The sequence below is a fragment of the Fragaria vesca genome, linkage group LG6 (genome assembly GCF_000184155.1).
Source record: "Fragaria vesca subsp. vesca linkage group LG6, FraVesHawaii_1.0, whole genome shotgun sequence".
Taxonomy (NCBI): domain Eukaryota; kingdom Viridiplantae; phylum Streptophyta; class Magnoliopsida; order Rosales; family Rosaceae; genus Fragaria; species Fragaria vesca.
Genome location: NC_020496.1, coordinates 32,678,497 through 32,688,817, shown reverse-complemented (window position 1 = coordinate 32,688,817; position 10,321 = coordinate 32,678,497). Strand labels below are relative to the sequence as shown.

At 40.2% G+C, this 10,321-nt stretch overlaps 1 pseudogene; it reads left to right on the top strand.

Moving 5' to 3' along the window:
* The first annotated feature begins 1,528 nt into the window (after positions 1–1,528).
* Positions 1,529–3,973, top strand: LOC101304601 (annotated as a pseudogene).
* The last annotated feature ends 6,348 nt before the right edge of the window (positions 3,974–10,321 follow it).

Sequence of the window (10,321 nt, the reverse complement as noted above, 5' to 3'; positions counted from 1 at the left end):
TTATGTAGGGATCTTCTCCAGCCCCAAAAGAGTTACCAAAGCCCAGAGCAAAGAAACTCACCCAAGTTGGATTGAGGAGGGAGAGTGGAAAGGCTCACAAAACCCAAGCCACACCCATTGCCCTCAAAACCATGAATTGGAGCAGTCCTTGCCGGAGTCCCAGCAAAACCATCAGAACTGGTCCCGTGCTAGCCTCAGTCCAACGGCCTATCCAGCCATGACCCCATATCCTCTAACTCGGTGAGCCGCCTGTAAGAAGCAAGATCAACTCCTCCTCCTTCTACACAAAAACTCGACCTCCTCTGCACAAAAGCTGACGGCGGGAGCAAAGAAAGCCTGCCTCTTCCTACTGCCGCCGCAAAGGACTCCTCTGATGTACCTCCGCCGGATAGCCTACGATCTGCCGCCTTCTTGCTTGCCTTCAAGCTACCTCGATCTGCTGCTGCGGCTGACGCGTACTACCGCTCTACACTTGTCGTAACACGACGCACGCCTTCGCTTGTCTCCCACCAAACTGTCTTTTGCCGCCACCCTTCACTGCAAAGATCAACACCCAAACCCCACACCAAGGTTCTGAACTACTCCTATCACGACAAGCCCAAGAAGCCTGCCGGAGAACCCATAACCTAGCACTCCACTGGGATGGAGAGCTGTCTAACGAACACAACAACCAGAACTCGCCGCCACCTTGAACCAAAACGTAGGGTTTTGGAATACTCAACTCCGCCTATTGTGGAGCATATGTGAGTATTTTAATAAGCCTATTGACTATGGACAATATCATTTTCTATTCAATGTCCTTGAATGGACTTGACTCGTATTTATAGAGCTACCATACATTTTCAGTTCTAATCAATCATATTATTCAAAGTCATGGTCTTCCAAGATCACAAATTCGAATTCTTAGCTTTCATTCATCAAATATTATGTTTATCTAATCTATAAAATCATTCAAACCCATTTCCAGTTATCATGTTCAATGACAACACGTACTACAATACTAAGAAAGATAAGAGATTTGCAAAATGTAGACTAAAATTTGAGTGATTTCATTCGAAGGAAAGTATGAAAAATAGCTCACTCGCCGATCGTGACAGTATCTATTTCTAGGCACCATTACAAAAGGTTTGGTTTGTTAATACAGGTCTTCACCATTATTGGATCTATTTTTTTGAAACAAAGCTCACAGCCTCACAAGTCACACCATTATGGGATTGAATATAGGTCTGCTTCATCCATTCAAAAAAAAAAACATAACTTTTCAGAATTCAGACGTATAAAGGTCTGAACTCTGAAGAGGGTTTTTGAGTTGCCATCCAAAAGGACTTGATAAAAGCTTCTGAAAGGACTTGAGCTTTTATGTCCTTATTTGCCATTCAAGTATATATAGGTGGGGGTTCCTTAAAATATTGCTTGCCTACTCTTTCTTTCCTTTTCGCTTCTCATGTAAAATGGGTTGATACTTGTGTGGGCTTCTCTCAAGCTCAACTGGAAACAAAACAAGAGAAGAAGAAGAAGAAGAAGAAGCATGATCAGCTTGGAAGACCTGTACCATGTTCTGACAGCAGTTGTGCCACTCTATGTGGCCATGATATTGGCCTACGGGTCAGTCAAGTGGTGGAAGATCTTCAACCCTGATCAATGTTCTGGCATCAACCGCTTTGTGGCCCTCTTCGTCGTTCCTCTGCTCTCCTTCCACTTCATCTCCACCAAAAATCCATACGCCATGAACTACAGGTTCATAGCTGCAGACACTCTTCAGAAGCTCATTGTCCTTGGGGTCCTAGCCGTATGGTCCAGAACCAGCTCCCGAGGCTCTCTCGACTGGTCCATCACTCTCTTCTCCCTCTCTACTCTCCCCAACACTCTAGTCATGGGCATACCCTTGCTCAAAGGCATGTATGGAGACTCCTCAGGGACCTTAATGGTCCAGATTGTTGTCCTCCAGTGCATTATCTGGTACACTCTCATGCTCTTCTTGTTTGAGTACAGAGGAGCTCGCCTCTTGATTGGTGAGCAGTTCCTAGACACTGCTGCCTCCATCATTTTCTTTCGTGTTGATTCCGACATCCTTTCTTTAGATGGGAAAGAGCCGTTACAGACAGAGGCCCAGGTCGGAGAAGATGGTAAGCTCCATGTCACTGTCAGAAAATCCTCCAGCTCTCGTTCCGAAATCTTCTCCAAACCATCCCTTGGACCCAACTCTGGTGTTTCGTGCACCCCAAGGCTTTCCAACCTGACTAATGCTGAAATCTACAGCCTCCAGTCCTCAAGAAACCCTACTCCCAGGGGTTCCAATTTCAGTCACACTGATTTCTATGCAATGGTGAATGGGAAGAACACGAGTCCAAGGCTGTCCAATTAAGGCTTTGATGAAGAGGCCGCCAGTGCAGGCATGAGACCCATGCAGGGGTATCCTACCCCTCCCAGCACCAGAATATTTTCTCCGGCGGCTGGACCTGCCAAGGTAAAACCCAATGGGACAGATACCGCCGCGGGTAAGGATCTTCATATGTTTGTTTGGAGCTCAAGTGCTTCTCTAGTCTCCGAACGAGGCATTCATGTTTTCAGAGGTGGAGCTGCTCACCAGAAAGGTTTGAAACGCTAATCTTAACTCTTTTTGCTGCATTAGATTGTTTTGTGTGCCAACCTATATATACAGTTCTTTGCTATTTTGGAATTTTGTACTCATTCGTGCAAATGTGTTTTTTTTGTCTGGATATTAATCGTGGGTTTGAATATTGAAAGTTTCATTTCTATCATGTTTGGAATATCCCATTTTCATCTTCTTTATTTTCAACCCAAGTTTCCCTGTTTCTTTCTTCTCAATTAGTTATCCTTTCTTCATACTAATTATTTGCAATGATGTTGGTTTAGATCACGGTGAGTTCAGGGGAGATGAGTTCAGCTTCTGTAACATACCAGCTTCTAATGGGATTGATCGAGATGGTCCAGTGCTTTCCAAGTTGGGTTCGAGCTCCTCCACTACTGAACTCCACCCAAAGACCTGTCATGTTGAATCGACGGCCACAGCAATGCCACCAGCCAGCGTTATGACCCGTCTCATTCTCATTATGGTCTGGAGGAAACTCATTAGGAACCCAAACACCTACTCCAGCCTTATTGGCCTCACCTGGTCTTTAGTCTCATTCAAGTAAGCATATGTTGAATTTCTCTTACAAATAGTACTAGATTAGCACCTTTAATTGGTATACATCCTCCTCGCGTTAATATCTAACAAAACATATGATTTTTCAGGTGGAACATTGCCATGCCTGCAATCATAGCCCGTTCAATAGCCATTCTTTCTGATACAGGTCTTGGAATGGCCATGTTTAGCCTTGGTATGTTAAACTTGTAGGAAGGTCATTTCTCAGCATTTTTGCTACAGAGATTATGCAAGTTGTTTATCTATTACTTAGCAGCTTGGATTCTAATTGATTTGCAAGTTTTTTTATGGCATTACAACCAAGGATGATTGCATGTGGAAACAGAGTTGCAAGCTTTGCCATGGCAGTTCGGTTCCTTGCCGGTCCTGCTGTCATGGCAGCAGCCTCACTTGCTGTAGGACTGTGAGGCGTTCTGCTACACATTGCGATTGTTCAGGTGCGTAAGTTTTGCGAAAAACTCTGATAGATTCATATACAAGAAAAGCCTTCCTAATTAGGTTTAAGTTATAGCAGCACTCTATTTCCAGTTGATGACAGTTATTGTGTGGTTTCATTTCAGGCAGCTCTTCCACAAGGAATTGTGCCCTTCGTGTTTGCCAAGGAATATAATGTTCATCCTAACATACTGAGCACCGGGTTAGTTTCGTGGCAACACTTATTTGAAATGTTTTACTTATGGGACGTTCAATTGCTGCATTCATGGATCTGATATGAGGTTGTTGTTTGTGTGGTGCAGGGTTATTTTTGGGATGCTAATTGCTCTTCCTATCACATTGGTTTACTACATCCTTCTAGGACTTTGAATCCGACTGCATTTGTTAGGAAATTAACAGTAGTTAGTTGAATTTAAGGAAAGTCCAAGTTAGTTGGTGGTTGGTTGTCACCCTTTTGGTACTGGGATTTGCTGCTAACAGAAGAAGTGGAGGATGTTGGTTTTGGGGCTAGCATGTAACTTTGTTGCCTTCATTCATCTATGAACCTTTTGTGGCTTGGCTTTTGTTGGTTACATTATTTGATGCCTTAATTCATCTATGACCCTCTCTACTCTTTACCTCTCTAGGTCAAAATGGAAATAACCCAAACTGGAATCTCTATGCAAATATCCAAAGCAAACCAAACCAAAACCAAGCAAAAATTGAATGCTTTGTGTAAGAAAAGAGGAATAGTGAATGCTTTGTGTGAATCTGCAAGAAAGCATATGAAACCACCCAAAGGAAACAGTAAATGCTTTGACATGTCAGAAGACAAAAGTGGATGCTAGTTGTCGCTTGTGTTTTTCTTGTCTATTTATTTGGTTTTTGTGAAAGTTGAGGGATATAGGCGGAGAAGCATTAGCACTTTAGCAGCCTATGGCAAGATGTTGTCGGTTTGCTTCACTAAGTTTCTGGTCTCTCCGTTGCGGAACACGGCCGGCCTGCCTGCCTGCCTCCGCCGAACCCTATACATTTTGCATTCATTTTCTGTCCTACTGCTCTAGATTAAATTAATAAATGCAACAGTAACAGGAGAATGAAATTTAAGCACCCTAAATTACAACACACCTGTATTTTTATTATATGAAAATGTCAAAAGTGCTCATATCCAACAACTTGACGAGATTAAAACATATATAATTTTGATATTTTCACACAAAAAATTGGATGACTGTGTGTGGGTTATAATTTTGGGTGTGCAAATTTCACTCCTCTAATAATAATAATAATAATAATAATAAATTTAACCTTCTATAATATGCCCGCGTACAATTAACGTCGAAGATGGGTCATTAAGCAGAGATAAAAATGTAATTGTATGTGAGTTGGTAAAATTAGTATTTACTTAGATCAAATGAAGGGCATCAATGTACTCAAGTAACTAGGTAAAATCAGTTTCTAGGGTAAAATCAGTGTCCTTCTCTTCCAGAATTTGTGGACATGATGAAGCTACGTGTCTGAGTGCACTTAGATGTACACGCACATTGGCGCATTCCAACCCTTTCCTTATGAATGGGCCAAAATATCTTTCAAAATTTGCCAGATGGCAATTCCTGTGACCAAGTCAATGACTCCATGAATTAAAGTTACGTATGTGTTGTTTAGAACGACTGAAATGTACGAGAGGGGTTCTAATGAGGACCATTTGGTTGAGGACTAGTTTAAGACTTTTTCATTAAAGATTTAAAACGCCCATTTTTCAATCACATTTTTTCATCTCAGCCGTTCAGTTTTTAGGTCTATATAAGAAGATCATTTATACAAATTTGCAGTCAAATTGGTGATCGTTAAAGAATTGAACTAAATCAACTCAATGGACGATCTAAATCTGTCAAACATGAACCGTTCAAGTTTATAATTGGTAAATCACATTTATGAATGACTTAACGATTTTCAATTTGGATGAAAATTTATATAAATGATCTGCTCATATACATAAATACATATAAATTGAACGGTCAAGATGTGGATATAAGATCGAAAAGTGAGATAAGCCGAAAAGTCCTCAACTTAAGGGTCCTCATTAGAAAGGCTTCCCCGAATTGAATATGCTGCGTGAGCTGTTAGCCCACCATAAATTTGAATCTATTATCAGACCTTGCTCATTTGAATTGGAATGAATAATCAAGCTGCCATATAAGTGTTTTGCAAATTCCAAATGTTGAGAGAGCTCTTTCCTCATTGTGATCAAAAGGAAGATAAGACATCATTTCTATTAGAGGTGTGTACATATATGCATATGCTTACGCCATCCAAGAAGCTGGAACAAATTCAGGTAGCCCACTTATCTATATCTTCTTTATGTTATTTTTTTTCTTTTTTTGATTGCTTTTGCTGACAATCTTCCGATTGCGGAGCGCCTTTATCACATCCCAGGACCCATTCCGCCGTAACACGATATTGTCCGCTTTGGGTCCACCGGCCCTCACGGTTTTGTTTCCAGCAGTTCAGGAGCAGCTTCCCAGTAGGTCACCCATCCTGGGATTGCTCTAGCATCAACATGCTTAACCTCGGAGTACCCATCCCCTCCGAAACCGCTGAGCCACCAAAAGGCCTCGTGTTAAATTGGAGGTGGGCATGTACATATACAGCACATAACCCCTCTCCGTTTGGCCGATGTGGGATATTACAATCCACCCCCTTGGGAGTCCGACGCCCTCGTCGGCACACTCGCACCACACTGCAGAGTGGCTCTGATACCATTAATCACATCCCAGGACCCATTCCGCCGTAACACGATATTGTCCGCTTTGGGTCCACCGGCCCTCACGGTTTTGTTTCCAGCAGCTCAGGAGCAGCTTCCCAGTAGGTCACCCATCCTGGGATTGCTCTAGCATCAACATGCTTAACCTCGGAGTACCCATCCCCTCCGAAACCGCTGAGCCACCAAAAGGCCTCGTGTTAGATTGGAGGTGGGCATATACATATACAGCACATAACCCCTCTCCGTTTGGCCGATGTGGGATATTACAGCCTTTGATACCCCTACGCTTCATCGACTGTAACCTGAATTCTCTTAATTTCGATTTTCAGGCTAATAGGACTGAAGTAGAGGATCAACCTCATGTGACTTCAATTCCTTCTTTCATCCGGTTTGTCAACGTGAGAGGCCGCCATGTAATATATGAAATTAAATTCAGCTACTTCGTACTAAACCCCTTATTGTATTTCATACCTCTTGGCAGCATGATTGGAGAAACAATTTAATAAAGAGATCAATATTCTTTCTAACCTCCACCCTACAGCTGTCATAAAGATAGCTGAATTTTCTTACCCCAACTATATTCTTTCATTAGTTTGTTTACCCTAATACAATTTATCAAATTTTAGACTTTGTGATTGCGATGGTCTTTGCATATATGGTTAATGGTGTACACTATCCTATTGGAATTTGCATAAATTTGTTGTGTAACAAAAAATAACCAATCTGATTCAGATAAAAAATCTAAAACAAACCGTACTTCATGATATTAAAAAAAAACCTTGGTATGTAGTGCAGTGGATGCATTGGGTCCCACCACGGGAACTTCATGATTTGGAACCCCCACGTCATGAGTTCGAACGCTGGTGTTGCTCAATGTTATTGTTGATTAAAAACGTGGCCACGGGAGGGGCCGGAATGTCATGTTGGCTGGCCAGCGGTTTAATCTTTGGGCCTAGGAAGCCTTTGGTATACCGCGAACAATCCGAAATGAGGGTGTCTGAAAAAAAAACATATATGCTCAGTTTAATTTCTCCTTCTCTACCTTTTTCATAACATTTTCCACTCCCCACAAAAAAAGAAAAAACATCATCTAAATAACGGATTCCCAATTCCATCACTCTTACGTACCCAAAGAACAAAACATAGATAACTAAATTACACCTTTTGAAGAACGGTTCTTAATTTCACCTAACCCACATCCATTTACTAAGATGGGGCATATGCATAAAACTTTAAACATGAGTTTGGAAGTAATGATAGACATACTAGGTTGTGAGTAAGTTCAAGGTTTAGAGTTGATATGGCCTCTTTAACTCCATGTCCTTCTTTCCAAGCCGTCTCAACACTACAACACAGAAGAAAAGGCACAAAAAAATAAAATCATATGTAGAACTTTAGACTCACAACACATGTAACACCCCAGACCTAATTTTACCTATTTACCGGGTGTTTCTACTAGTTACTGAGAAATTTAACCATGCTCAGTAACTTAGTAAGTTAACACTCGAGTTTATTTTTGAGTTTTTCTCGAATTGTCAAATTCTTCTTTTAAGGCCCCGATGTCGTAATACACATCGACACGAGTTCACCTATGTTCTCGGATTATTTTTCGGAGCTTCGAGCTATTTTATACAATTTATTGAAGTTTGGTAAAAAGAAATTATTTTTTCGAAATTATAAAATAGCTCATTTAATTTGGGCCGTCGGATCAACTAGGGTTTTAATCTTAGCCGTTTACTTAAATATATAGGAGAAGAGATGGGTTGACTTCCGGAAAAGCCCACACTTAGCGTTGACCCTGTTATGAATCAATCTATTTTCTTATGTTCTTAATATTTACAGCTGTTATGTGCTATGCAGGTGTGTTATTACATGTTCTAATTGTTTTGCTGGAGTGCTTTGGATGTAGCCCATGTAACTCTAATGACATGAATGCATATTTTATCTGTTTCCTTTTTCTCTACTTTCCCTTCTTAACTTATTTTAGATCTGGGTATGCCATTGGTGTATTAATTTATTTTATAATTTTTTTTTAATTTTCTTTCGTGCAGGGATGAGAAAAACAAATAACCAGCAAACTATATATGTCTTAAAGATACTAAAAATATAGGCATTTTTAGATTCAATGAGAAAATTGTTATGGATTAAATTATAAGAATTATGTTTAGCTTATTTTAGATCTGGGTATGCTATAGATGTATTAATTTATTCTATAATTTTTTTTTTAATTTCTTTTCGTGCAGGGATAGGAAAAATAAATAATCAACTAACTATATATGTCTTAAAGATACTTAAAAATACAGACATTTTTAGATTTAATGTGAAAAGTGTTATGGATTAAATTATAAGAATTATTATTTTTTTGGTTACAAAGGGCACTAAGGCCCAGAAAGAAAGAAATTTTTAAAACAGAAGAGGAACCAAAAGAGCAAGGTAGGTGTTATAAGTGGTATCAGATACCATATTAGACCCGAGACCAGACCTCTCTCCCTTCCTCTCCGCCTGCCTTCGCCATCCCCGGCGTGGCATCGCCGAATCCGGCCGCCGCATGCCGCGAAACCACCACCAAATCACTCCTCTCTTCATTCTCTACAAAACCCAGTCCTCAATTCGCACAGGCATCCACTCACGAGGGAAATCGCCGTCGAAGATGCGCGGCTGTTTTCCGGCGAATCCTTGAGATTCCAGCCACGAGCCGACGAGTGGATGGTAGGGTTAGCTTCCTTTCTTCCTTCTTCACATTCTGGTTCTTTATTTTCCTCGATTTGAACCCTAATCCCAAAAACCCTCGTTTTGTTTTTCTGGGTTTCAAGTTTGTTCTCCGGCGACCGGCATTGTTCGTGCTTCAGCGATCATTTACAACTCCGACGACCCTTGCAATATTCTTTTGCGGTGATGTTGAGCCGAGGTTGAGTTTAGGCAAGGAGGTGATCCTGAATTCATGTTATGGACGAGAGGAAGTTCTTGGGTGAGTGTTAAGTTTTGAACTTGGGTGTTGCTGTTGTTGTGTGGTTTCTGTTGGTTGGTGTTTGAATCGTTTATTTTTCTGCATGCTTGTCGAGAACTTGGTGTATTTAAGAATACAGGGAGTTCATGACGAACTTTGTAACTCTATATTATAGATAATTCCTATTTTCTTATCGATTCCTTTGGTGGACTAATGTTATATAGACAAATGATGTGGCTGAATAGGAAGCTAAATTTGGTTGTGATAAATGGAAAGCATTAGTTACGGGCAAGTCTTCCAAGTTACTAACATTACTATGTAATAGGTGAATGACACGAAAGAGGAGAAGAAGTAATTTGAAAGGAGAGAGGTATGTTTTTCTCTGTTTTTCTGAGGTATGCTTCATAATTTTTCATTGTTTAACTTATTTTAGATTAATTGGATACAAGATTTATTGAAAATTTGTTTGACTTAGACGTGTATCGTGATTTTGATACCAGAAGTGATTAATTTCATTTGCTTTGGTACACGATGTGGGAATTACGGATTTGGGAGAATGCATCTGATGGGAGTTATCTACGGATGCTAACTGTATTATGATTTCTAATATCTTCACAATTTTACTTGTCTTCATCTACCAAATTTATTGCCTTTGCAATTCTTCTTCTTCCTTTGTTTCTCTGGAAAAAAATGACGATGGTCATGGAGGATTGGATTTACCATAGTGCCATGCTTTCATTGAAACATAATTATAAGAAATTAGGGCTCTGGTAGTTTAGGTCTCTACTTCTGAATTATGACGTTGTGCTTCAATGTAGTTGGGTACCTGTTGCTGTTTGGGCCATGAGAGTTCAGTACAGATGATAATCTATTATTCTATAATTCATTACTCAGGTTTGCTTCTTTTCAGTCGTAGGCATACTTACTAATTCAAAAATAATACAAATTTTGATCCAAGCTTGAGGAAAAAATGAAGGGTGTTAATTATCCTGAAAGTTGTTTAATACACTGTATCATTGAAAAAGAG